This window comes from Euprymna scolopes, chromosome 15 (genome assembly GCF_053919585.1).
Source record: "Euprymna scolopes isolate OS-2025 chromosome 15, ASM5391958v1, whole genome shotgun sequence".
Classification (NCBI taxonomy): domain Eukaryota; kingdom Metazoa; phylum Mollusca; class Cephalopoda; order Sepiida; family Sepiolidae; genus Euprymna; species Euprymna scolopes.
This window is the reverse complement of record NC_136496.1, coordinates 118,686,389-118,693,196: the sequence shown is the minus strand read 5'-3', so window position 1 is coordinate 118,693,196 and position 6,808 is coordinate 118,686,389.

Sequence of the window (6,808 nt, the reverse complement as noted above, 5' to 3'; positions counted from 1 at the left end):
ATCCATAATCATTAGATGACCATTAAACAAGGTGCTCGAATTTAAATTTTTTTGAAGCCACCTCAAGCTTAAGCTTTCAAAGTAAGATATTCTGTACAACTAAAATCATAAAATTTTGATGAAAGTTAGAATAAGGGTTCTAGACAGAAGGTTAAGCAGCATTATTTTATGATTTGGACATTTGTAATAAAACATTACAAAATTTCGGAAGTTTCTGTATGTAGAATTAAATCCATCCTATCTAGAACAAGTATTATTTCAATTTACTTTATATGATGTATATAATTTTGTTGAGGATCAAGTTGACTTCGATCCGACTAAAACTTGGTCAAAGGCTTAAACAATTAATTACTTAAATCTTTTTAAAACTTTATTTGATATTTTCGTATAGTTTTTTTTGTCTTTGGTTATAAAACTTTGTAGCTAAGCACCGAAATATTTTTAATCTTGACATATTAAAAGAAAAAATCCATGTTTTGAAGAGAGCGCAACAAAAATACGTATCTCAACCATTTACGCTTCTTTCTCTCTCAAATTATTTCCTGTCTCTAATCGCGGACACATTCAAACTGTATTGCTAGTCGCTTTCTATCCTTCTATTTATACCTCTATCTCTCTTTACACACACACACATGCATACATACATACACACGTACATATATATGTGTGTGTATATATGTATATATATAATTATTTTTCCCTCTTTTTACTATTATGTATATATATATATATATATATATATATATATATATATATATATATATATATATATATATATATATAGTCTTGGGAGTTTTTTAACATTTAAAACTATATAAGCAAAAACTTAATTAATTTTTTTAATTTTTTTATCATTCGTTAAAAAACTATTTAGTTTAATCACCTGCAACCAATGCATCAACTTGCTCTCTCGAATTCACTATAGTAATTTAAGGGATCATCGGTGGTGTACCATGAAACACTGTTTATATATATATATATATATATATATATATATATATATATATATATATATTGATGAAATAAAATGATGGAGGTGAAAGGACCTGAATACTCAACGTTTTACCCGATTTAATTTTTATTTTGTTCAAGTGTTTTGAAAGAAGGTAGACGCATTTCTTGATAGGGATATTGGTGTATAAATATTCTATATAGAGACTATTCCTGGTTTTATTTTTCATAACTTGTTTTTTTTTTTTTTATTTTATTAAGAAGAATTCCAGCAATATAATTTAACAAAGAAAGGGAATTTTCCATGTTGCTCCCTATCTTTCGAAAATAACTATTAAAGAGAACAATTTAGACACAGTTTAAACTCGAAATATATATATATATATATATATATATATATATATATATATATATATATATATATATATAAATTCATTCGTAATTTCACTTCATTTTATTATTTTTATTTTACTTATTTACTGTATTTTATTTTATCACTGTCTATTTTTAGACCCCATTTTATCACCTCCTATTCTTATTTTTAGACGCCATCTACAGTTACTACGCTATTTTATCCCAATTCAATTATCTCTAATTTTTAAAACTTCCCTTCGTAATCTCGTTTCATTTTATTTCCTTAATCTATCACGGTTATATTTCCAGACGCAATCTTTTAAATCTCTACGATATTTTAACTTTTAGACGTAATCCACTACGCTAGTTTACTCCAATTTATTTTCTCTCATAAAATGTATATATGTATATAGACATCTAATTTACATAAGGAAAACGCGCTGATCTCCTTCATCATTGTATATAGCCCCAAATCTTCCGACTCTCTCGTCAATGACCATCCCTCTTAAAAAAGCCCGCATAAATCGGGCGAAACGTTGAGTATTCAGGTCCTTTCACCTCTATTTTATTTCATATCGATGGATTTAATCCAGCTCAACAAATATATATATATATATATATATATATATATTAATATATATAATAATATTATATATAAATATTTATGCACATATATAGTTATATATATATATATATGTATATTTATATATATATATATTTATATATATATGTATATTTATATATATTTATTCCTATATAATTATATTTATATATGTATATTTATATATAAATATTCATATATACAAATATATATATATATATTTATATATATATTTATATATATGTATTTATATATATATATATTTATATATATATAAATATATATATGTTATATATATATATATATATATATATATAAGCAGCAAGCTGTTGCTTTGTCATATCACGGCTTTCCTGTATTCGTAGACATGGTGAGTGTTTCATGCTAGAATTTAATTATTGATTGAACTGGAATACATAAAAAAAACGATAACGAGAAATTCGCCCAATTCGAAACCATGAACGATTTTATATCATTTCTAGTCATGTCCGTCAACTAAAAGATTACAAACTAATAATGATACATTATGTATCACTTTTTTTATATATAAATGGAGTCAAACGATATTAACTGACTCCGTCTCCTTAAATTAAATATGGCCCGATTCTTAAGCAATATACATTATATCTGAATCCGATTCATCGAGTCTTATCGCGATTCCACAGCCGTGAGTAAAGAAAACAAATAACTGTGTAAAAATGTCTATAATATATTGATTCAAGCTTACGTTCAACAGAATGTCATTCGGTTCGTTTTGATCAATTCAAACACAAATTGAAATAAGCTTAAGAATATTATATTTGATTTATATTGGGTTATAAAATCGAAGGTTTTCAACTTAAATGAAAAACAGTTTTAAATTATAATAAAATAAAATAAAAATATGAATGAAATGCAACCAATGAAAGTGATTGTTATTTATCTCTCGAAACATATCATCACAAGTAGTTACAAGAAAGAAAAAAAAACATGCTATTGACGTTTCACCCTAAACAAGGCACAAGGCCACTTAATCGTCCAGGCAGGAAAGGCACCCTGAGCAGTTCTACAAGAGATGTGACAACATTACTCCATCTTACTAGGTATTTGGTTCTTATATACTGGTGGATTGCATGTGTATATCGATATATACAAGATTAAGTGGATATGCGTTAGTGAGCGATTAAGTAAATATGCGTTAGTGAGCGATAGACAACGTGGGACCAAATTTGCAGGGTTATTTTTTAAGGAGTTGGGCAGAGTGATGTCTGTTCAAATTACATTTGAATTTCTGCATGTCAGTATAGTCAGGGAAGCAGGGACTTTGAGGGGATTCCAAAGTGGAATTCCAGCAGTCCGAGGGAATAAGCTATTCGAGTAGCAGGCTTTATGGAATCTAGGAATCTCTACAGTATAGGGGTAGGATTTTGCTGATTGTCTGGTTTGTCGAGAGTATTGTTGTCGAGGGGGTACTAGTGCTCGGAGTTCATCAGAACACTTGTCATTGAAATATTTGTAAAACAGGCACAGAGATGCCACGTTTCGGCGATGCGACAGAGGTTGGAGTTTAGTTGATAGTTATGCATGTTATTGCTGTCCAATTAAATATGGAAAATATTTGAAAGGTCAATAGATTTTAATTATATATTCATGTACATAGATCCTATTTGTACTATCTGTGCCACTCACCCGTGCTTGTTTAAAACGACTTTCCCCAATTTGACATGAATATTATAAAATTGTTATTTAAACGACCGCCAATTAATGAATGACCTGACTAGCTACTCTCTTTCTTCCTTTGCTTCTTTCAGATACACGTTCGTTTTCAGGATCAAAAGCAAGTCAGAGTTTTAAAACTAACGTGTTCATTTACAAACAATGAATATTGTTTTAAAACTACAAATGTAACAATTCGATGCAGATAGAAACTGCAATAAAAACAAAAACATTATCTAAGTCTCCCGACTGGAGCATCTCGAAGGATCCAAGAATGTACAGTCACAAGCTCCCCCATAACCGGGAGAGGAGAAAACTAGAGCACCTCAAGACTCGCGCACAAGTTCCACCACCTTGCACGCATCTACCCACGCAAAAGGTAAAACAATACAGTGTCACGCTGCCTAATACTCACATTGTCTATCGCTCACTAACGCATATTTACTTAATCGCTCACTAACGCATATTCACTTAATCTTGTATATATCGATATACACATGCAATCCACCAGTATATAAGAACCAAATACCTAGTAAGATGGAGTAATGTTGTCACATCTCTTGTAGAACAGCTCAGAGTGCCTTTCCTGCCTGGACAGCGAAAAAAATTGACATCAAAATCTGGTAGGAGATGCCTTTTTCTCCACTCTGCTAGCTCTTTCTCGTAGAAGAGACATTGCAGGCCTATTTCTGCTCTATCGGTTTTTCATGGAAAGTGTTCGACTGAGGTTAACTCTATGGGTCTCCCAACTACCCCCCCCCGCTGCGGGGCCGGACAACAAAGTTCAAGCAAAGACCATATGTGGGGTTTCCCCCACATATAAGACCTTAGTCAGTGTAGGGGCAACCCTTCATGCCAATTGTCAGTATCCAGCTCCCCTACTACTCGGGGAGTTGGTCCCCATTCTCCTTCACTCCTCACATTAAAAATCGGCCTTGTGCCTAATTTGCTCGGTGGGGGAGCAAATAAATACCAACTCTATGGGTCTCCTTTCTATGGCATTCGCAGCAACACTCGACTAGCTATAAACCATTATCAGCAATTTCCCTAACTCTTTATCTGTGTCTAAAACTAAGCGAAAATTCAATCAGCAGAGTTTCTTTCGTAGATCTACTCGTCAGCTGATTATTAAATGTCGTTTTCAAGTACAACGTAAACAGGTTCTCGAAAATAAATTGCATATACAATTTCAACCAGTAGCGACCACAACGGTACCCATTAATCTTTATCATATAGTGACTTTCATGCCTTGTTAACTGGGGGACTATATATATATAAAAATAGTATTTGATCTCTTTAAGAACACTCATCAATTTGATTATTTATAATTGTAACAGAATTCGCGAAATTCGAAAAAAGAATGGATATAATCCAAAGCCTCTAAAGAGCGCACTTTCTTCATTTAAGAGAAGTATATCCTTGTTAATTCGTATTGAGATGAAACAATATTCCGACAGCTTCGATCCGTCTTCCCATCATAATCATTAGATTCTATCTTGACATGAAAACTCGAATAACCTAAATTCTCTAAATAAGTTGTGTAATCGGTTCTGAAATTTACGATGCAGTCGTTTTATATTAAAAACGACATAATAGTTAGTGTCAATAGTTATGAATAACACTTATATGCACACACATATGTGTGTATGTCTGTATGTGTGTGTGTCGGTCTGTCTGTATGATAGAAGTTTGGAAACCATTGATATTGTCAGTTCCAAATCCATCAAATGGGTAACAGTATTTGCCCGCTCTTTATGGCCTCCTCTCAGACTTCGTTCTGGTTAGGTGCCTTTATTAATAGCAACTTATTTAAAAAAAATGTTTTCATAATTGAGCACTCTGCGAGGATTATGTACCACTAATCTTACATAGATACTCCTTAGGTTTTCAGGTTCCTTGTTTGAGACAAACTGGGTCTATTTCATAGTCGTGTTTCGACGTGGTTTGCTTGAACTATGTTAGTTAATAAGTTTTCTTAAGTGGAAAAGTACTTGCCTCGCATACAACTTCGACTCATGATTTCGGATGCGTCTAATTGATAAATCCAAATAAACGCGAAACACGAGTTTTGGACTTCCCGATTGTTAGCGTAATGTAAGCTTCGACGTCGCCTTACTGTGGAAAGAATTATATCCTCTCTCATACACTATATATATATATATATATATATATATATATATAGAGAGAGAGAGAGAGAGAGAGAGAGAGAGAGAGAGAGAGAGACAGACAGACAGACAGACAGACAGACAGACAGACAGACAGATATAGATAGATAGAGATAGAGAGATAGAGATATATAAATGTGTGTATGAATGTGCGTATGATTCTGTACGTATATATACACACACACACACACACACATATATATATATATATATATATATATATATATATATATATATATATATGTTGATTTATTTACAAGCCCTAGAACACATTCTCAAAATAAATGTAAATCTTAGAAAAAAAAGTCGGAATTAAAGATCCCGCTGTTAGAACAGGAATTACAGAAACAGAGACAAACAACGTCTATCATTTGTGTATAAAAATAGGAAACTGATCTATAGATAGATCAAAATTAACACACACACACACACATATATATATATATATATATATATATATATATATATATATATATATATATATATATACTAGAAGTACAGCCCGGTTTTACCCGGCCCCTATGTAATGTTCATGACATTATGTATTTATGTATATATTATAAAGTTGACTTATGTCCAGATAACCTACATCTAAAATGACAAGTGTTTACACTTAAAATTGCCGTAGGAATTTGGTAGAATCTGCAAAGGTCAACTCTTTTAACTTTGACATCTTGGCAGCCAAATTCATGCCCAAAACCTGATATAAAAGCTTGATGCATGATTGAATACCTTTTCTGTAAAATTTCAAATGTTTATACCGGAAAATTGGCTTAATAGTTTGCTAGAGACCTCAAAGGTCACATCTTTTGAACTTTGACTCCTTGGCAGCCAAATTTTCGGCCAAAAACCGATTAAAAAACTTTCCTTATGTCTGAATACACTTTATATAAAATTTCAAATGTTTAGACCAAGAATTGGCTGAGTAATTTGATAGAGATCGCAGAGATCAATTTTTTTAAATTTTGGCCCCAGTGTTTGTCCCTTAACATCTAAAATTTCAAGTGTTTAGACCCAGAATTGGTGGAGGAGTTTGAAACAT